Below are 22,063 nucleotides of genomic sequence, written 5' to 3' on the forward strand. Positions count from 1 at the left end.
TCAAGTCCTCATCTTTACAGTTTTGAAGGATGTCATGTGGGATCATGTTAAAAGCTATGCAGAATTATGACAACATCTGTTACTCTTCTTTTGTCCACCAGATTGATCAAGCACAATCTGCCCTTGGTGAAGCTATGTTGGCTGTCCCACATTACCTACCCATCTTGAATATTTTTCAATATAGTTTCTAAGAGGATCTGTTCCATAATTTTCCCCAGCATAGGCATTAGCCTGCAGTTTCCTGGGTCTTCATTTCTTCCCTTCTTAAAAATGGGAGTGATGATTCCCTATCAGGGACTTGAACTGATAGCCCTGACTTTTAAAATATGATGGACAGTGGATCAGCAGCTACATCAGCCTGCTCCCTCAGAACACTGGAATGAATGCTATCTTGACCCACAGACTTGTTCACATTCTGTCTCATAATGTGTTCTCAAACTTGCCCTTCTTTTACAGTATATTTTGTTCCTCCAGTTTAGGCCTAGAGGTTCAAGGATAAAAGAGACATGAGAAGTTTGCCTATTAGGGAAGACTGAAGCATAGACATTGTTGAGTAACCTCAGCATCCTCATCTATTGTTACCAGGTTCTTCCTTCTTGTTTGTCAGAGGGGTAACATTCTCCTTGACCTTTCTCCTCTGACCAATATTGTTATTTTTCACATCCCTCTTCAAGTCCAATTCCCTGTGTGCCTTGGCTTTCTTCATTCAACCTCTATATAAGTGGATGGAATCTCTGTATTCTTTGAGGCTGACTTCACTGTTTCAACTGCATGTGTATTTCCTTCTTATCCCCCAGTTTGACCAGCAGATCTTTGCTGAGTCATTCCAGTTTCCTGCCTCTTCTGCTTGATTTATTATAATGGGGGATGGAGTGCCCTAATTCCCTCAGAAAGGTGTCCTGAAGATTTGTCAGCTCTGCTCCATATCTTTGTTCCTAACAGCTTCCCAGGAGATCTCATGCAGTAATTCCTTAAACAGACTGAAGTTTGCTCTTAAAAAGTTCAGGGTCCTGACTTTCCTTTTTATCAGACTCATCTTCCTTGAGATCCTGAACTCAACCATGGCACAGTAGCTGCAGCCCAGGCTGTCTCCAGTCTTAACCTCTTTAGAGAGCTCTTCTATACTGATGAATACCAGCAACAGATAACTTATGGTTTAGTAAAGATCTCCCATTTAAACTTCTACAAGGCTTTTTTTCTCATCAGGGATAATAATATTTTCTGTCACGTTACCTGCATTCTAAATGAATTATTTATTAGTATATTTACTTTTAATGCGCTGGAACATAAGATACTCTTTGCATAAAGTTCTCTTGACGGTTTTCTATCATAAGATGTACTTTGATCATTCTGCCTTTTGATTTGGCATTGCGAGCTTGTGTGTAATACCCAGACTACTTGCCAGCCCATTCTCATACTGACATATAAAAACATGCTGATAAACTACTATTAAATATGGGCCTAAGGCATATAGTTTAAATACAGTTTTGTTGTTGTTTTTTTTTAATATCCTAAACATAAGAGATGAATACTTGGGCAGACACACATACACTTTTTATATTTCCTTGATCATGGGCAAAACTAAATCATCTAACTACTCAAAATATAAATCTACTTTCTTTTCTCAAGTTTTTGTCTGTGGGCCAACACAGAGGAAAAGAAATCTTACTTCCTCTAATAAAAGTATTAAAAATTGAGTGCCATTACTGAACTCAAACATATGTTGTGCATCCCTCTGAATATGAAATAAGTAGAAAACCCAGAGAAAGAGACCTTCAATAGCGGTGTTCTCCCTCATTGATATAAAATACAAAACAGTATTATGGTGTAAGTATTCTGAATTTTGGTCAGCCTAAAGGGTTTTCCTGCTTATTTGCTATTGAGATAACCAGTGTAGGTTGTGGGAGCTGATACTGAAATCAAACCTCATCAGGATGGAAAGGAAGAGCTCTTCAAGGTCAGAACAATTAATATTCACTACAGGAAACCACACTGTATAATTCTTTCTCAACAGACTGACTTGGACCTGCAGAAGTAATAGTCATGTTTCTTGGTCCTGCTGTGTGTAATACATGGAAATCTGAATTAGAATGTTCCATTCATTTTAAAGAGACATTCCTTCAATTTCTGTCTTGTATTGCTTTATAGTTTTGTCTGGGTTAGATTTAATTTCCTTCACAGGAGCTCCTATGGTACTGAATTTTGAATTTGTGATGAGAAATACTGTCCATAAAATGCCAAGTGTTTATTTGTTGCTAAGCACTGCTTATGTCACATCAGGGCCTTCTTTGTCTCTCACATTGCTCCACCAGTTAGCAGACTGGGACTGTGCAAGAATTTGAGAGGAGGCACAGACAGGGAGATGAGTATGAAAGGAATGTACTAATACCTATGTATTCCTCATCAATAAAAACATGGGGGCTGAAGAAGCAAGGGGAGGAAGGCATTGTAGTTATGGCATTTCTCTTCCAAAGCAATCATTATGCATGATGGAGCCCTGCTTTCCTGGAGTTGTCTGAACATACCATATAGAGTAATTAATTAATTAATTAATTTGTTTTGCTTCTGCACACAGCTTTTGTTTACCCAGTACAACTATATTTGTCTCAACCCATGTGTTTTCTCTTTGTGGAGATACAAGTACCTGCTTGGAGATCAACTGCCTGCTGATCTCTAAATGTTCTTCTGGTCAAAATTTTGTTTAATTATGCACATGGTCAAGTTTTACTCATGGCCATAACCAGGGATAGCATGGCATTATGAAGATTTTAATATTATATAAATTATGAGTTATAAAAATTTTGGCACCTAAAAACCTACTAGAGAATGGAAAAAAAATTGATATTCTGTTTCTGAAACTATTTTGGCATTTGTATAATTACCATGCCTAGCAGTGACTTCATATAGAGAAAAAAATATCTATTATTTGCTGCCTCTTTCTGCTGCACTATCACTCACTCATCTTGCTAGATCTCATGGGCATATAAACCTTCGATTAAAAGCTATATCTGATAAATAACATGAGTCAAGGTGTCTTCTAAACTCAGTTTCACTTTGCTACAGATTTCATTTTTAATTTTTTTTTTTTTTTAATATCCCTTCACACAACCTTTTACAAGCAAGATCAAATCTCTCACATCTCTGAGCTGACCCAACTGAATACTCATCCACAGGTTTTCTTGTCATTCAGCATTGTCAGGGCTTAGAGAACTTGACTATATTACAAACTCACTGTAGCAGGAATGTCTGGAAACACCCATGTGTGGGTGAGGAGACTTGAAGTTATCCAAACAGAACAAATATATGTAATTCTGCTTAATATTTAACAATTAGCAATGGTAGCCTGGGGTGCATTAAAAAAAAGTATGCATGGTAGTTTGAGGAACATGATCCTCCCTCTCTACTCTGCCCTGATGATGCCATATTTCCAGTACTGTGTCCAGTTCTCATCTCCTTATTTCATAAAAGATAGGAGTCCAGTGGAGGCTCGCAAAGGGAAAGGGCCTGGAGCATCTCTCATATAAGGAAAGATTGAGTAACTTGGTCCTTTTCAGTATGGGGACAAGAAGACTGAGAGGGAATCTGATTAATGTTTATAAATATCTAAAAGGATGTAGGAGGAAAATGAAGGAGGCCAGGCTCTTCCAGGTGGTATGTATAATGTGGTGTGAACAATGAGTAATGACCTAAAAATTGAATGTAGGAAGTTCTATACTATCATGTGAAATAACTTATTTATAACTTATTATGGAAAGGGTGGCAGAGCACTGAAACAGCCTACACATACAGGTTGTAGAGAATCCTTCCACAGAGATATTCAAGACACACCAGGATGCCTACCTGTGCAACCTATTATAGGGTACCACTTTAACAGGAAGGTTGGACTTGAAGATTGCTTGAGGTCACTTTCAACCCCAGGAATTCAGTGATTCTGTAATATCTTAATTAATAACAAAGAATACTATGTTTTAAATTGAAAGGCTGTGGTTGGACTTGATGATCTTCGAGGTCTTTTCCAACCTGGGTAATTCTATAATTCTACAATTTCCAAGGAAACTACAACAGATTGAAATAATACAATAGGAATATTTGATAGAACCACAAAACACATATTTTTAAACAGACACCTCCATTAGCTATGAATTTTTGACAGCAATGAACAAGAGACTGTATGCCATGTTCATAAGAATCTGCATGGCCATCTGTAATGTGGTTGTCAGAACTGCTGAAACACACTACCCACTGCATCTCTATGCTGCCATCTTTGGTTTCCCTATAAGTTCCCTAAAAGTTTGGCAAGCGATAATGAATGAGAATAGGTGCCATTTTTTTCTGTATGGAGGAATTCAGTGACACACCTCACTTCTTACACACTTCCATCTAAGACATCATTTTGTTAGACTGCCCCTCTGCTGCCATCTGTCACATAGCAGCAATACATAAGAGAATACTGGTGGGAAGATTCAGTTTCTACTGCCACATCCCCAGTATCTGCCTCTGATATTGTGGGCCAGCATCATAAGAATAAGAGGCATTAGTTTTGGAGCAGGAGTTAGGATGTTTCACAAAAAAATTACTGCTAAAGTCATATACTTTGTGACAAGTTTATTTGTAAAGATGTGCCAGTAATACAATGTGTTGTGATTTATAACCATCATTAGGTTATTAGCAGACCTACCTCTAGTGAGGAGGAATGCTTCTGAAGAAGAAAAGGCTTTTAAACAACTCAGTGAAGTAATTTTTTATGTCACTATGCATATTTTCTGTTTTTCCTGTTCTGGTAGAGGAGCCACTCCCCACTTCTTACAGTAGAAATGGGTTGTATTTATGAAGGCAGACTAAACTTTTAATATTTCCCCTTACATGGCAGTTGACAACGTTCTTCATTTTGCGGATACAGATCAGAAAAAATTATCTGCTTTCTACTGCATAAACAAATTCCAAATGTAAATTAAACAAAGGGAAAAAAAATGCAGTAAGAACAACAACATATCTTTCCATGGCAGGGCTATCCAGGCTGATTTATAATCCGTGCAATCGCTCCTTGCATTTGTTTATTTAGTTTTGAATAGAGCAAACAAGAGAATTACTTCTCCTTATTTTAAAAAGTGCTTTAACTTTGTTCCTGTCCTATGATTCTTGTAATCAGAGACTGAAAAGTACAAACAACTTGCACAATGCCTGTGCGGCATGAATACAGGTAAGAGTGAACTGAGGCATCACTGATACTTATGTTGCAAAATGGATTTTCAATTTGAACAGAAGTCACAATTGTGCAAGTTGAAATAAAAGTGGACCCACACATTTTTTTTGGTAGTATATTTAGAAATACATTATGGGATATACTCTAAAATAATTCAGAAAGGCTTTAATAAGTTGCCTAAGGCCTAAAGAGGCAGGATCATTCATGTATATTCTATCTCACTGTCTCAACTTCTTATAGGAAATCATTAATTACTAAATGAGTCAGGAGAGAACCAGTAGAGAAACACACAGTAAAAAGTGTGTGGTAATTGGAGTTCTAAGAACACTGGCAAACAGCAAGGCAGCCATTATTAATTGCCCTTCCTCCTCTGTAATACATACAACTTTTTTTAAGTGACTGAACAACTTGTTATGTTTCCTCAGAGTGCGAATGTAAGAGCCTCTTAATGGGTTCAATTAGAAAAATAAATCTTAGTCTTGGAATGCTCATCCTTCACACTACTTTATGTTTTTCTCATTGTTCCACTCAGTATTTTTGTCTAATTTGCTTTTTCCTTGCCTCTACATGGGGCTATGATACAGTTTAATAAGCTCTAACTGTATCTTATTGTTCCTGTTAATCATAACTGGTTCTTTTTCCTCACTCTTAGGGCCTTCAGAAGTACAAATAATCTGAAAGCAAACCTCTGCTCTAGATTCGCAAGTTGCTGCTACTGCTGTTTTGACATTAGGTCACATTTAAACAAGAATGAGGACAAACATAAATTACTTATAATAGCCCAAAATAGTAAAGATTTTTTTTTATTATTTTTTTTTCCAGAGAAATTGAACCTCATGTTTTCCTGCTAATCCATCTGCTGCTCATTCTTCTCTTTGCAATTGCCACTTTTCTTACAAAAACAGCATAAGAAGTAGGAATTTAATTGATCTAAAATTCTGCTTCAGGTGTGCAAATGTGGAAATCCCAAGCAACTTAAACAATTAATTGTGATGTCATTATGAGCCATGTATCCATACAGCAAGTGTTTTAGCAACCCCTACAGCACAAACTTAAAAGAGCCACAGCTCACTGAGGCTGGAATGCCTCTCTGGAGACCAACTCCTTAACTGGAGCAGGATCACCTATAGTAGGTAGCCCAGTGATGTCCCATTAGGTTTGGAATGTCTCAGTGGATGAAAACTCCACATATTTCTGAGCAATCAGTGACTAATCTCACAATAAATAATGTTTCCTCTATTTAAGACCATGTCCATTGCATCTTGTCCTGACACTGGGCATCACTGAGAAGAGTCTGTCTCTGTTCTTACTACAGGCATGCATTTATGCATGTGGATAAAATTCTGTTGAACCTCCTTTTCTCCAGGATGAATTGTTACAGACCTCTTGTCCTCCTCTCACAGGACAGATGCTCCAGTCCCTCCAGTATATGTATATAAATATTTTAGTAAACTCTCTTATACTAATGAACCCAGAAGTTCAGAAGTATCTAATCAGTATTGTTAAGGGGGAATACAATGCTTCTTCTAATGCAACCCATGAAACTTTTGGCCTCTTTTGATATGAAACTGCAATGCTGTGTCACAGTCAACTACACACCCTTGAAGACCCACTGGTTCTTATTTGCAGAGTTTCTTCCTGTCTGGTGAACAACCAGCATATGCTGGGGGCTGTTATTCTAACCTTGGGGCAGGATTTTGTATTTCCCTTTGCAGAAATTCTTGAGATTCATCTGCTCCCATTTCTTCAATGTGTCAAGACCACCCCTGAATGACAGCAAAACTCTCTGGAGTATCATTCACTCTTCCCAGTTTCTAATCATCAGCCAGCTTCCTGAAAGGGTGCTCTCTGTCTCATCATCTAGGTCGTCAAGAAAGATTCTAAAGAACTGAAGTCCATATGGACTTTGGGAAACTTTACTAGTGACTGCCTTCAAACTGAATTTCATCTTACTGATCAAAACCCTCTGATCCCAGCTCTTCAGCCAGCTTTCTATTCACCTCACTGTTCATTTACCTAAACATCATTACCATAGTCCAGCTGAGCTCTGAGGATGCTATACCCATAGCATAGTAGGAAATTGTAGCTATAGTTGACAAAAACCCAATATCCTGTGTTTTCTTCCAATCAAACAATTGATTATTGATTACAGTTGATTATGTACAACTTCCTCTCCATAAAGTCATGTGGATCTGTTCCTAATCACACTGTGATAAATATATTGAAATGGTTTCTAGGATTTTTTTTTTCTGTGACTTAGGTGAGACTGGCCTACCGTGGCTTTTCCTTCTTACTCCTCCTGAAGATGAGAGTGACATTTGCATTTCTTCCAATTTCCAGAAACCTACAAAGATCACCATGACCTTTTAATGATATGGGCTAGCACCCTCAACGTTAGCAGGTACAATATGACAGATCACAGTTGTCATAAATATTCCTTGACCTCACCTTGTTCCATCAACAGTAATTCATCTTTGCTCCAGACTTTCACCATGGCCTCAGTGGCCTGGAATTGCTAAAGGTCAGTCTTACTAGCAAAGACTGAGGTAAAAAAAAGTCATTACATCTATTCTGTACCATAAATTTCTGACTTGTTGTAAAGCTGTGGGTTTTGTGTTTGTTTATTTTTTGTGGAAAAATCAGTTTTCCATATATTTCTACCTCTCTTTCTCCAGTTATTATTATATTCCAGGAAGGATTTATATTATTATGAAATTAATGAGATGCTCTATTTAATGTTAAAGGTTGGTATATTCATGTCTGTTCAATATTCACTGTGGGTAACAAAGATAAAAAAAAGGAACAAAAATATAAAATGCATGAAGACACTTATTTCTGCCATGATTAGTTATCATCAATATTACAAGTAGATTTCTTTTTACTGGCTAAATGATGTTTGCTGAATCACAGAAAGCAGTATTTGAGATTTAAAATCATATCTATACATTTGAAGGTGATGCCTGTAAAGCACTTGAGAACTTGACACAGGGCATCCCTGTCTAATTTAGCCACCAGACTGGACGTAATACAATAGAGGTGTCAGATGCACTTGTCACATGAATGCAACTGTGAGCTTTCATGTTTGACCTATTGTCGTTTCAAATGGAGTTGCAATAGTATACTTGTTTGGGGCCTACCTATATCTAAATACTTTGTTCTGTGACTTTTTTATCTCTACACTGAGTGATCTTCAACGTACAAAGGGCTAGTAGCTCACAGGTGTCATGTCTGTAAAAAAAAAAACAAAAAAAAAAAAACAAACAAACAGACAAAATAAAAGGTATCCTTTTCTGTGTGATGGACAGAAAAATCAATATGTTAGGTTAAGTAATTAAAGGTTAATAAAGAGAACACAAAAACCCATGGAGCATCAGATGAACTATGCAAGCAGAAGAGCTCCAACAACTCAACTAATGAAAACAAAGCATACTGAGTTAATTACTCAAACAGCTACCAAGGGGGAAGAACTACAAATGAAACCCATCAAAAGATGATGTTTAATGAAGCTCACCTCCCAGATACATTCTTGAATGAAAGGGCTTGTTGCCTATAGAATAGTAATAGGCAACTCAAGAGCAGAGATTTGGGGGACTCTTTAAATTTGCTTATGGGAAATTTAAAGACATTACAGGAATACATGAAACTTAACTGTGGTTAGGGAATGCATAAAAAGCAGAGGGAAGAATCAAGTAGGACTGGCAAAGAAAAAGTAAGGGTAAATAGATTGAAGAAGTGGATAAAAAGAGTCAATCAGCTGTAAACATGCCTTTATAGCACTGAGGTATGTGTCATCCTCTTTTTATTCCACAAAGTCTCATCAAAGGAACAATCAGAATGGCTGAGAAATATTGGAAATATTTGTCCATGGAGAAACCAAACTGTCAGTTTCCAACAATGTGCACCTGGAATTCTAAAAGAAATTCAGGAAGACTTCTTCCATCCCTTTCCCAGCCATCAAGTTCAGGCAGACTGACTTATAGTTACTACAAACTTCCCCAATTCCTTTCTTCAGGATAACATTTTCCAGTAAGCATGAGCCTTCCTCGATTGCCTTATCACTTTAAAGGTGATGAAGAGCACTCTTTTTGACATCACACTTCTCCCTTCATACCTTAGGGTTCAAAATGCATGTCTCCGTAGACCTGTTTGTATCCTAGCAGGTGAAGTGCTTTCCACTTCAATCCCCCCCTTTTCTTGGTAGGGTGTGCTTCATTCCCACTGATTCTTCCAGGGCCTTAAATACCTAGGCCTCCACTACGTCCCTTGTCACTATCCAGACAAGTAGACAAACTACATTTTCCTCAGACTTTGTTTTGTCTCTCACAGAAACACTGCTTTTTGACCATCACCTCTAGTGATAATTTTAGCTCTGAGTTTTTTCTTTTTGGCATCAGAAATGCTCAAGACACTGCTTTCTTGGGCAATATATTTCTCTGAATAGCTGGCCTATCTGCACTTCTTCATCAACGCCTATTTTATAGGAGTATATATATATATATACACATATATACATATATATACACACACACACACATATATATACTCCTATATATACTTCTATATATGTAAATAGGAGTGTGTATATATATATAATACACACACACACACACACACATATATATATATATATTTATATTTATATTTATATTTATATTTATATTTATATTTATATTTATATTTATATTTATATTTATATTTATATTTATATTTATATTTATATNTATATTTATATTTATATTTATATTTATATTTATATTTATATTTATATTTATATTTATATTTATATTTATATTTATATTTATATTTATATTTATATATTTATATGTGTCCATGGTCTTCTGCCACTTTTTCCTGATTTCCTGCCCAGTGGTATGTTTTGCCTTTTGTTGTGATGGTTAACAAGGCTTTTTGACCCCTTCTGTCTGCTGTGTCAGTTTCTATGGGATTCTGACAAAAAGAATGCCTAACAAGCTGTATTTGTCTGTCCTTTACCATATGCCTCTCCCTTCACCATAAACTTTTTGTTGTTTCATGGATTTATTTAATATAGATGCTTTAGGACTGTTAGTAAACATTTCTAAGGAAAATCATGATACCTCTGACAGTGAAACATCATCATATTTTTGCTTTAATATATAAACTTTCTAAACTCTAAAACTGCCTACATTTTTGCTTTTAACTAGAAGTCATGTACTTGCATAAAATTTAATTGGATAAAAAAAAACTGTGTTTAGTAAAAAAATTACTCCCAGTGCACCTGGCAAAACAGAGATCTTATTGCTAGATAGATCTTTAGAATATTTTCCAAAATTTTAAACAGTGTGGATGTTTCACTTCAGATTTTAGAAATACAAAAGGTATTGTAAGTATGATTTTCAAACATTAGCTGTTCAAAAAGGCAGTTCCAGCTCCAAGGCCAATCTCATTAGTTAGAAACCACATGAACAATAAAATGAAGGTTCATCCCTACTATTTTAATAAGAGGTCAATGGAAGGCCAACTTAATTTCCTTCAGACTCTGCTCAATGGCATTAGTTAGTGAAATCAACCCTTCTTTAAGTCCAAATTCAGTTATTTCAAGCAGTAATGTTTTTCTGACATCAATGAGAAAATCCATCTGAGACAAGTATTTTAATTTCACAAAGATAATTTTATAATTCAGAGGCTTACCAAACTCCCAAATTACATGTCTCCAAACTCACAATATGTGAATTGATATTGAAATAATAGCTTTCTGCTTTGAACCTTTAGCACTACAATAGAATAATTATTTCTGATAATTTTCATGGTTTCTCATACTTGACAAATAATACATAATAGCTCTTTTAAAAGATTTGAATGATCAAAAGGACAGTGCAGTTCTTTGAAACTGTCATGGTTTTATGACTCTTGTTACTGGTATTCCACATCATAACATCATGTAAAGCATGGGCAGTTTAAGAGTTAACACCCCAGTTCTGTGGACTGACAACTTTCCAGATACCTGGTTCTCAGAAGAAAAGAACTACATACCCCAGAGGACTTTGCATTCAGAGGGGAAGATATGTTCACAGGAGGAGGAAGTCTCAGGGCTTTCTTGTACTCGCCATCTGGCAATGTGTGGCTGCACTCCCAAGCCGTGAGCCTTCAGTTCAAAGTAGGCCTTTTGGTTTTGAACACTCTCTCTCACTTTATTTGATTTATTAGCCTCAGTTCCAATTATATTGTATTATATTGTATTATCTTGGATTCCGATATCAGATTTAGTAAAATTAAGTTTCCTTCTCAGATTGTTGCTGCTTTTCAGTATTTGTTTTTGTAGTTGTTGTGGGTTTTTTTTTGTTGTTGTTGTTTTTTGTTTGTTTGTTTCTTTTGTTTTGTTTTTGGCACAACTCCTATCTCCCTCCCCTCCCACTTTTCTGTCCCCATTTTTGGGGCTGGTGGTCCTGTAGGCCTGCTGGCCACTGTCACAGACACAGAGTGGTCTAGATAACTCTATGACAGAAATAAACATACAAGTTCCAGTCCAGAAAACTGATTTTCTTAACCAAAACTCAACATATGTGGCTCATTGATTGTCAGTAGCTTGAGATTTGTCCTTGTAATGTTTCTTCAAACTAAATTGTCTGCATACCATTAAAGTCCAGTTCTGGTAGGTACTGTTTTGCATGGAGACAAAACCAAAGCTGGGAGTGAGCTTCCATCTTTCTCTTCCTAGGCAATGTCCTTCTAATTTGCCTAGCAAAAGGAATCAACACACCAAACACAAAATGCTGAAGGAGAATCTAAACATACTGTCTGTCTCCTCAGAGAGTAATAATACTTGTCAGAAGAAGGAAAGGTTTTTAAAGATGTCCCACACCATAAATTTAGAAATGACAAAACCAGTTTAGTTTACAAATTGTTAGATGTTCAACAGTCAGATTTGCAAACCAGTTTCTACTGAATTCCCATACCAAAATAATACATGCTTGTTAATTTCTGGCTCAGAAAAATGAAGGGTAGGAAATATGGCATTAAATACTTGGTTTTCCCTGTTTCTTCTCTCAGCTGAAGAAGTGGTCTTTCCTTTTAAACCACGCTCTTTTCTTCTTTTATCATCTTTCTTTCCATTCTTTTTAATCCTTTCTAATATTTTTATATCCCTTTGATATTGTGGATCCCAAAACTTCACACAGTTCTCAAGCTGAGGCTGCACCAGTGCCAAGTATAATGGGAAAACCACTTATTTCAATTTGTGAGAGGAGCAAAGCAAGAATGGAATACTAAGGAAATAAATAAGAGGGACTATACTATCCTGGTCTTCACTGGTGGCCAGGATTCTAGTCTTTTTCATGTCCCTAAGTCTTGCAGCCCCATACCTCTATGTGGGGACCAAGGAGGTAAATCCCTCCCCACTGTAAGGGCAGAGCAAGTCCGAGAGTGCCTCCTTAGACTGAATGAGTACAAGTCTATGGGGCCAGATGGCGTGCATCCCAGGGTCCTGAAGGAGTTGGCTGAGGTGGTTGCTGAGCCGCTCTCCATCATATTTGAGAAGTCGTGGCTGTCAGGTGAGGTCCAGGACGATTGGAGGAAGGGCCACATCACTCCCATATACAAGAAAAGGAGCAGGGAGGACCCGGGTAACTACAGGCCAGTGAGTCTCACCTCCGTGCCTGGGAAGATTATGGAACAGATCCTCCTGGACAACATGCTTGATCACATAAAGAACGAGCATGTGATCCTAGACAGCCAGCATGGCTTCACCAGGGGAAGGTCATGCTTAACTAATCTTGTGGCCTTCTATGATGGAGTGACGGTGTTGGTGGGCGAAGGGAAGGTGACCGATGTCATTTACCTGGACCTGAGCAAGGCCTTTGACATGGTCCCCCATCACATCCACATCTCCAGATTGAAGGGATGTGGGTTTGATGGGTGGACAACTAGATGGATAAGCAATTGGTTGAAAGGCCGCTGACAGAGGGTGGTGGTCAATGGCTCTATGTCCAGGTGGAGGCTGGTAATGAGCGGTGTCCCTCAAGGGTCTGTCTTGGGACTGGTGCTTTTTAACATCTTTATTAATGACTTCGATGAGGGAATGGAGTGCACCCTCAGCAAGTTTGCTGACGACACCAAGCTGAGTGGTGCAGTCGATACGGTGGAGGGAACGGATGCCATTCAGAGGGACCTTGACAGGCTGGAAAGCTGGGCTCATGTGAACCTAATGAGGTTCAACACAGCAAAGTGCAAGGTTTTGCACTTGGGCCAGAAGAACCCCAGGCACCTGTACAGGCTGGGAGGAGTTGTCCTTGAGAGCAGCTCGTCAGAGAAAGACCTAGGGGTCCTGATAGATGAGAAACTTAACATGAGCCAGCAGTGCGCTCTGGCAGCCCGGAAAGCAAATGGGATCCTGGGCTCCATCAGGAGAGGGGTGGTCAGCAGGGATAGGGAGGTGATTGTCCCTCTCTACTCTGCTCTTGTGAGGCCCCATCTGGAGTACTGTGTCGAGGTGTGGAGCCCTCAGTACAAAAAAGATATGGAGATTTTGGAAAGGGTCCAGAGGAGGGCCACAAAGATGATCAGGGGGCTGGAGCACCTCCCCTATGAGGACAGGCTGAGGGAGTTGGGTTTGTTCAGCCTGGAGAAGAGAAGGTTGCGGGGTGACCTCATTGCAGCCTTTCAATACCTGAAGGGGAGTAAACTCTTTGAAAGGGCTGACAATAGCAGGACATGGGGAAATGGTTTTAAGTTAAAAGAGGGAAGATTTAGGTTGGATGTTAGGGGGAAGTTCTTTACTAGGAGAGTGGTTAGGTCCTGGAACAGGCTGCCCAGGGAGGTTGTGGATGCCCTGTCCTTGGAGGTGTTCAAGACCATGTTGGACAGGGCTCTGGGCAACCTGATCTAGTAAAGGCGTATGTTTGGTGGTTGGAACTACATGATCCTTGAGGTCCCTTCCAACCCGGGTCATTCTGTGATTCTGTGATTCTGTGATATACTATTAAAGAGAACCACTAGAAACAAATGCTATAAAACAACACTTAAAATAATTTCTAGTTTAAGCCAACACTTCTGTAAATGTCAAATTAATTTTCATAAAACATTCATTGTATAATTATCCTGCATTGCCATCTTAGTAAACAAAATTTCTCATCCCCCAACATGCCAGCTAAAGAAGAAAAGATTTCTGCAATAAAGTAGCTAAAGCCATATAACACATATATGGAACTTGCAACTCTTGTACCACAGAGGGCTTATAATGGCATCACAAGGGATTTCAAAGCTTTCTCCATCTGTGGACTGTTTCCACTGACATTGATTTTACAGTCAGTAAAGTGTCAGAGAACAAATAGGCAGAAAGCAGTTCAGTTTTCTTTTCCTGGTCTACCCAGGAACACTGATGGAACAGAGAAAAAAGGCTATGTTTTCCTAGAGGCAGCACTAGAAACAGTGGTTACTACTGGCTCTCAGAAACAAACACTTCAGGGATGCAATGCCTTTCCAGTGATATGTTTCCAGTAGTGCTGTCCTCAGGGTTCAAAGTAAAGCTCTCCTATTCCAGATGCTATGGTACTAAAATAATTGGCCCAGACTTCCAGAAATGCCAGTTAATTTGTTCTGAATCACAATATGCAGTCACTTAAACTTTCTGGTCCTCATTCCTTAATCTGTGGAATTACATTTATCTTCCCCTTTCGCAACTCCTTCTTTGGTTTTTCTTTTACCTCTTTCTTTCCATCTTAGACTTCAATTTTTTAATCTCCCTTTAGCTTTTCCTCCTCAGACACTGTGGCTTCTGCAGTTCCAGGGCTCTCCCACCTCAGTAGAGGCCTCATCTGCATAATTGGACAAATAGTAATGACATGGGGCCATTTCCTGTGCTGTTTGAGAATAAATGATAGCAGATGCATCTAACTACCTTAAAGTGTGTCTTCACTGAGCTGCAAGGGTCAAAGCTTTTATCACCTTGGGGTCATCAGCCCATTATTACTGATTAATGGAGCACTCACCAAAACAAGGACATTGTGAGTAGTATGTCACAGAGCTGTCATATTAACTTTCTGAAAGCCTTCCAAGCTGTGCATTAAAAGTTAACTAATAAACAGCAAATGACAAGCTTAAAGGAAAAGTACCTTTTCTCCATTAGGCCAAAATAAAAGGCAGATATCTGGAAGAAAGAAGGAAAAAACACACTACTTTATTTATTATACCTTTAAGAGCATGCCAATTTCACAAGACTGAAACTTGGCCAGCAGCTGAAATAGATGGTCAAATCATAAGGAAAAGCATGAGGGAAGATCTTTGCAACACCTCACTAAAATCCCCTTTTTTACACCAGAGCACATGAAGTAATGGAGGGAAACTGAGGCAAAGATTGAACAGCAAGAAGAGTGAGAGCATGCTGAGAGATACGCTCATCTTCTGCTACACAGTTACCCTTCCCTTGCTTCACACATCACAGAAAAGTTGTTGGTCCTTGCTGATGCAGAGCTCATCTGCTGTTTTAGTCTTGGGTCTGAATGGAAATCAAATCAAGGACTGGTGTGCATATAATGTACTCTGTAAAAGAAACCATGAGACAAATCCTGGAAGAATATGCTACTTTAGCTGTAGCCCATTTTTGAGAGTGCTGATGCTTGATGAGCATCCTCCCATCACCATTTATCCAGTGCAAACACCACAATCCTCCTTGTTGACAAACTTCTGCCAGATTAATAATCAAGGCTGCATGAGTTTGGATGGAAATACATGTGTGGGTGAACCACCAGGCTTGGGAAGGCAGCAAACTCGAGCCTGTCACCTGAGTTCAATTCTTACTTGGCTGATCATGCTGTCAGGTGAAAGCTCCTATGGCACAGGGACTTGCATGGTTAAGTTAGCCAGCAAGCAGGAAGATGGTGAGGTAGAGCCTTTCCTCTTGCTTTAGTTTGTGTGAAGCTTAAAGGCTGAGAACTTTACTTTTACTTAAGATTTAGCATCCAAGTACCCGATACATCAAAAGTAGATAATTTTTTTCTTTTTCTCTTCCCTTCCCTTTTCTTTTTTCAATTTACAGATAGATAATTTAAAAGTAATAATGGATTCCTAGTCCTTAATTTGTTACCAGCTTTGCGTATCTTAGTTTCACCCAGCCCTGAGAGGCTTCCTTCGTGCTATTCTCTGGAAAATAAAAAAGCCTCTGTTCGTCATGTTCCTTTTATCTGTCACATTATGGATTAATCTTGATACCCTGTTCCTTGTTTGATTCTATCAATTTCATAAGTAAAGTCTGTATAATACCCATTTTTAACCTCTTCACTTTTGCATGCAGTAGAACTATTTGAAGCAAATGAATTAGTAAGTTTGTAACATGACAAAGGAAGAGAGAGCAGTGCTGGGTGCTTTCTGTTACTCCTCCTGCTTCAGTGTTCACTCATAGTTCAAACAAACTGCCTAGGACTTGAGTGTGAAATCACTGCAAAAGGAACGTCACAACAAACTACATACAATGATTAACTTCCAAGTAACCAAGAAGTTGCTTCCTCTGTACCTTTGCAGCTCTACAATGGTTGGTGCGAAATTGGTGATAAACAGCCCTGCATATGTGTCCAAAACAGGGAATTGTTATTAAGTGTATGAAATAACACACTGTGAAGGATAATGTCAGAGCCTGGGGATTCCAACCTGAGTTTATCTTACTAAGTGACTAAATGGGTGGTATGTGAGCAGAATAGAGATTTCCCTGTTATCATCTTTCCTTGTTGATTTTCAGTCAGATAGTGCAGTTTTTCCCTATTCTGAATAACATCTGTAGTTCTGTGTAGTGTACTTGAATGAAACTGAAAAAAAATACCCTGCAGCTACAAATAGGACAAACAGGAAAACACAGACAGGTCTATTCTATCCTTTAGTGCCTGCATGTGATTTTTTTTATTTTTTTTTTTTTTTGTTAATCTCTTTACAGAGAATTCACTATTATTGAATACTATTATATATATATATGCATGTATATATATGTATATATTACACAAGCAGCTATGATTTCTGCAGTTAGTCACAAAAATTAGGAATTTTAATGATTTGTTTTCTTCCTGATTCAGAGACAAAAGAGGGGGGGGGGAAAAAATGTTGTTCAGTGTCCAAACTGTTAACATTGTCCTTAATTACATAAATTATAATTGTCATTCATTGCACAGCAGGCAGTTCTGTGACAGGTGTATATTGTATTTGCCCTTAAGGTCATTCCATCACAAGAGGAAGTTAACTCTTTTTTCAAAAGAATACAAAATGGACTAGTCACATTCATTCTTTTCTTTAGAAAATGCACTTTCTGGTTATCTCTGGATTCCCTCCAAGGTGTCTTACAGTTTGCCTTTCACAGACTACGCAAAACACCCTTGCATCTGGACAGCAACCAGGTACATTTTTCATAAGATTTGTGGGCTCTTATCTCAGACCCATGGAAAACACACTGACACCCAAATTAGATATGAGAGATGCACAAACTCATGCAAGCTTTGGAAAGAAGAGAAGCTGGTATGATTGAAAACCAGCCAACCAAAACAAACTTTTCTGCCCAATGTTATAAGTGGTAATGAATATCTCTGAGGATTATATTATATTTTATTTTTTTTCTTTTGCTGCTTCCTGCCCCTTGGATCATATTTCCTTTAGAATTGCCACAGCCTGCACCCTTGTCGCTTATCTCCCGTGGTTCACCTATCAGAGAACAGAAGTAGAAGAATATTTTGCTCCGTTATCACTCTTCCTTATCTCTTAATCAAAAGAGGATGTACTAGGCATAAGTTGTGATAAGAGAAAAGAGCTCTGCAGGAGCTTCCATGCCATGCAATCCTTACCTATGTAGGGAACACTATGTGGGATGAGAAGTTCTCAGTGGACAATAATTGCTAGTTGATCCTTTAAAAATCTTAAAAGATTTTACACTTAAATACTCAAATAAAAATATTTAAAAGTACCTGTGAAAAGAGCTATCTGGCAAAATTCTGTCTTAAATGTTTTTACCACTTCCCTTAGACAAAAATTGGATTTACCCACTGACTATTAACTCTAAGAATATGTATTCCTACCTATTGATTTAGCCAAACTCTCTGTGCCACTTCAAACATATTACAGTGTGAAAGCTACTGATCAACAATGAATAAAGCAAGAGGGCTACAGCCAGCCTTTCAAGGACAGGTAAGGAAAAATGTGAGATGGAAACTTCTGGTTAACATTTTGATGAAAAAATAAATATAATTATGCTTAAAGAAATCTTCTAGAATTCATTTCTCTACAGTGTTGTGAATGACAAAGCAAAAAAAAAAAAAAAGGATTTTCCTTTATGTGGGTAGTGTTACTCTATACCAACCACTGCTTAAGTGAAGGCACTTTATAAATATACAGTCTGTTTATGATGGCTGGTGATTAAGTAGGAACGTCTATTTTCAATGTTATAGAGGTATTCTTTTGCATAAAGAAATCTCCTTTTTATAAAACAAAAGGTGATGAAAAAGTCACTTACGAGATTAAATACTGAAGTTCCAGATTATAAAATACCCTGCTTCAAAGACGTTTGACAATGTTTTATTTTTCATTTCAGTAATGTTAATTGAAGATCTGGAATCATGCATATGTTTTAAAAGAGAACATGTCAGAATTTTGATTTTAATATACAGTGTTCTCCCCTCTAATTCTCCTTTTCCCATCCCCCAAGGCTATTCAAATAGTAATTAATCTTTAGCTCTGCAAGAAGAAACAATGTTGGGGAAAAAAGGAATAAGACTGCTTACACATTTTGTAATTTGATATGTAATTGCCCAAAGGGGCTTTTATTACAATGCGTGCAATAGATAAAATTAATCCCTACAAGTATGTCGTGTTATTTGTTTAAGGTAGGAAAATTGAGCTCAGCCCTCTGGAGGCAAACTGGAATTAGAGTAGTGAAAGCTTATTCTGCACCAAAGATATCCTGACATTATTTGCTGTTTCTGCTGCTCACACCTCTTGTTCGACGGCTGTTGATCAGCCTTTTCTACTCTTCCAATGTTGCACTGCTAACATTTCACATACCTATGTACTCTGCTCCTTTCCACCCTTTGTTGGGAAGCAATGCCTTCAGTGGCTTGCAAGACATACTTGTGTGAGGCTCTTTGACTATCAGCACAGTGTTAGTTTTTCTCAGTGAACCTTTTTCCAACCCTTTCATAACTATTTCATTTCCCTCTCTCATGCAGCAGTACAGGAGTTCTGTTTATCTGTCAGGGAGGAGACACTGATTTGAGGAAAATAATGATGCTCTTTAATTTACTACACTTGTTCTCCTGAGTCTTTAAATCTCGGGATGTGAACAGTTCTGAGGAAGACCAAACTGCTCACAGTATGTTTACAGGGATATTTTCCTGATCTGAGAATAAACAAATATTGGTACATGTGTGTCTCTGGACTAGCATCTTATTCTGAAAACAAACTACTTACTGCAGTATTCCATCATAAAGAGAAAATGTTTTAGTTTTATGTTATGATTATGGAAGACTGAGTTTACTAGTAAGGAAAAAAACATTCCTAAGTGTATGCTTTGAAAAATCTCCTTAGTGGATAAAGGGAAGCCTCCTAAAATAAGACTTCTTAGCACATATTCAATCAAGTATGGGATTGCTGAGTCAAAGCAAGCATCCAGAGTTGTACAGTGCTTTGACCTGCTGATGTGAGAAGTACAGTACTAGCTTCACTACGCTCTTTCATAACTGAACTTTGTATTCAAACTTTGTATTTGTATTTGTATTTGTTCTTCTGGAAATAGTGCCTCCTATTTTATTCTGTTGGCTCATGACAGGAGAAGTGGATGTTGGTGGTATGGCAGTAGAGACTGAACCTTCCTATTAATATTCTGTTCTATTTTGTTACTGTTTGACAGAGGGCAGTATAGGCGCAGGCAGTCTGACAGAATAATGTCTGGTACGGAAGAGTATATGAAGCAAAGGTGCATCACTGAACTCCTTCGTGTGGGAAAAACACCACTGACATACACTGACATTTGCTGAACATTTATGGAGACCAAACTGTGGCTGAGTGCCAGCTGTGGTTGGCAGTGTGTTACAGCAGTGGTGACAGTGACAGTGGTAATCTCTACTGGTGCAAATTATTATGAGTACAGCATTCAGGCTTTTGTTTATTGCTGGCAAAAATGCATAGCCACGGGTGGTGACTAAGTTGAAAAATAGTGTTTTGTAGCTGAGAACTTCCTGTATCATGTAAATGTTGTTGTTCCCATGAAAATAAATAGGAGGCCTTACTTTTGGAACAACCTATGTATATTAGCTATTGAAGAATTACAAATAGATATAATTACCATCTAATGTAAAAACTAGCTGCTTTCAGCCATCCAGGGCTTCCATTGAACCCAGCATATTCAAGCATAAAGATGGGTTAGCTTTGTAAAGTGTTGATTGTTAATGAAACTGTATCATAGAGTTACTAGTAATAGTTGATCTAGTAGTTATAAAACTCGATAATAGTAGTAATAGTTGTAAAATAGTAAAAATAGTTTTTTATTTTAATGTGCATCATTTGTGTCACTGATATTAATCATCTTAGAATCACAGAAACACAGAATTACAGAATTATAGAATCATAGAATATTTTGGCTTAGGGAGGACATTAAAGATCATCTAGTTCCAACTCAACTGCTGTGGGCTGGTTGCTCCCCACCAGGTTAGGCTACCCTGTGCCCCATCCAGCCTCACCTTGAACACTGCCAGGGATGGGGAAACTTTTTTTAGTTAAAAAGCATTTCTCCTTGTTCTGTTGCTGTCAGACAGTGTAAAAAGTCTGCCATCCTCTGTCTTGTTCATGAGCTCCCACTGAGTACTGAAGGGCTGCCATGAGATTTCTGTAGAGCCTTCTCTTCTCCAGGCTTAACAAGCCGAATTTCTTCCTTCAACTTTTCTTCATAGGAGAGGTGCTCCAGCTGTCTGATGATCCTCAGGGCCTTCTGGGCCTGCTCCCACAGCTCTTGCTGTTCTTCTTTTGCTGGAGACCCCTGACCTTGGTGCAATGTTCCAGACAGGGCCTCATGTAAGTGGAACCGAGGGAGAAAATCACCTCCCTGGCCCTGTCTCATTGTGTTCACATAGGACAACTTTTCAAGTTTATCCAGATCACTTTGGATCTTCAAACCCTTCAAACCCATAAGAAAAGTATGTGGCATGGACTATATCTAAGGCCTTGTAGAAGTCCAGATAGATGACATCAGCCGTTTTTCCTTTGTCCACTGATGCTGTCACTCCACCAAAGAAGATTACCAGGTTGGTCAGGCACAATTTGCCCTCAGTGAAGCCAGTCTGGCTTTATCTCAGCCATACAATACGTTTATACAAACGTGAAAAAGAGAAACCTGAGTCCTTCTCTCTCGCAGAAAAAGTGCTGCTGTTAAAAAAGAATAGGTCCCCAAATTACTGAGAGATTACCTTGGTAATTACACTGAAGGATTCAGAAATTATTTTGGTTCATTATCATCCTTCTTTTATAGGGTTCCATTAACTTTGAATTGTTTCATTATCTCTGTGTCATTTTTTACGTCTCTGAACTTTAGGGTATTTTTAAGTTAGTCCTCTGCCATCAGATAAAACCTCAGGCTCTTGTTTTCAATATTTATTGATTTGTGTATGCTGTAAATTTCTATTTAAATGCTACCTGGCCCCAGTGTGCTGCATTTGAAGACCCTGCAAATAAAGGACCAGGGACTTGGTCTTCTATGTACACTCTGAAATAAATTACTGAGATCATGTTGGAGAGATAGTGCCAGTCACATGCTTATGAATAGCACATTATCAAGGCTTATTCCACCTAATTAGGGCAAACAGAAATCAAATATTTATCATTATAAATATCAATGCACTTTGTGAATTACATTTTTGAGTAAAT

Source organism: Coturnix japonica, chromosome Z (genome assembly GCF_001577835.2).
Source record: "Coturnix japonica isolate 7356 chromosome Z, Coturnix japonica 2.1, whole genome shotgun sequence".
Classification (NCBI taxonomy): Eukaryota; Metazoa; Chordata; class Aves; order Galliformes; family Phasianidae; genus Coturnix; species Coturnix japonica.